This window comes from Diachasma alloeum, unplaced genomic scaffold (genome assembly GCF_001412515.2).
Source record: "Diachasma alloeum isolate Michigan unplaced genomic scaffold, Dall2.0 Dall_scaffold_00185, whole genome shotgun sequence".
NCBI lineage: Eukaryota > Metazoa > Arthropoda > Insecta > Hymenoptera > Braconidae > Diachasma > Diachasma alloeum.
In genome coordinates this window covers 87,712-89,372 of record NW_021680351.1, presented here as the reverse complement: position 1 = coordinate 89,372, position 1,661 = coordinate 87,712, and positions in this window count along the sequence as shown.

The following is a 1,661-nucleotide window of genomic DNA, read 5'->3' as shown; positions in this document are numbered from 1 at the left end:
TCATCGTGAGGTGGATAAATGGAATAATTTCAACTGATGTAATTCAATAAAATAAATAAGAGTTGGCAATTACAATGAAGGGAAATTGTTGATAAAAAAAATACCAGTATTATTATTCCGATTGACTTCTCATTGGCAGTGATTTTCACATGCCCGGTTAATTAACGAGCACCCGATTGCACTCGAACGCTACCTGGGTATATGTATACAGACTAGTAGATCGTTGACATGTACGTCCTTGGATGAACGACGAAGCCAACTCTGGTTGTAGCTCATCCTCCCTTTAAGCCCTCCCCTCCCCCCTCCTGTTTCAATCCCAAGAGATTCCAGCCAACTTTCCCGTTAGTATATATATATTATATATATGTGGTTCATGTACCAAACATCCATCGACCAATTTGACGCAACGTCGGACCCTGTTGAGAGCCGATAAATGCCCTCTGAATTGTTCTGAGTCTCATGGTGCTGTATTTAGTCGTGTGTTTGAGTTTTCATAGGTGTTGAGAAACAAGAGAGATGTATAAGAATACATTTATCTGTGACACTCGATTTGTGATTTAGGACAGATTTGTTCTCGGTCTAATCTCTTAATATGTAATTTCCCAGAATCTTTGGTTATCGCATGACGAGCACTTTTCGTTTGGGTCAAGCGGAAATAGGCGTTTTTACTATTATCGTAAAGAGTCCAAAACCTTGATTCCTGATAAACAGATAATTCGACTTCTGACAAATGAGAATCGAATTCATGAATAATTCAGGGCGTATTTTTCGTGGTGAAAAAATGTTTTGCCACAGATTGGTATAACTGATAGGCTATTTTTTTAAGAGCACTGGCTACTTGAAGAGGGCAGCCGACCGCGTAAACTAAAGCTGAAGGTGTAACAGCAGGATGTATAAATTGTGTGAGACTATTTTAAGATCTTAGGGCCAGTTTATGCCAACCATTGGGTGGTACCACCGCACGCCAAACTCCCCTCGACTTCATCCATATATTTTTTACTTCATCTCTATGTTTCAGACTCAGCACATATAAATTGTAAAATTTAAAGTATAGTATTGGATTCCGTTTCAATCTTAAAATTATTAAATTGTTGGAAAAAATTATACGGAAAGTGGATACTTTGTGGAAGCGACAGAGAAGAGTGTTTGCACAATTCAAATGTGCAGAGTTCCGTTGTGTTTAGAGCCTATACGGCACGTACTCAATGGAAATTCAAAATATCCGTACTACTGCACTCCTATTTTGACATTTTGAAAGTGGCATTGATAATTGTAACGTTACCTTGAGAATAAAGAAATAATATAAACTCCAATTTTATCACTGACTCTAGTAACTCTACATCATTATAAACGTGTGCACCTCAGAGAGAAAGAGAGGAAAATAAACGCACATTTTTTTATATTTTTAGGGGACTTTGTCCCCTGCTGTACTGTGGAGGCGATGATAATCCAGTCACGAAGCTTTAACCCTCTCCACAAACTTTCACAATTTTTTTGCTCTCTCTCTCTCTCTCTCTCTCTCTCTCTCTCTCTCTCTCTCTCTCTTTCTTCCTCTTGAACGCAACGAGAACGAAGGAAACGTCTTTGCGAGACCATGAAATAATTTCGAAAGAACAATTTTCGGATGGGGAATTTAGCCGCAGGTCCTCCACACGCCCCCT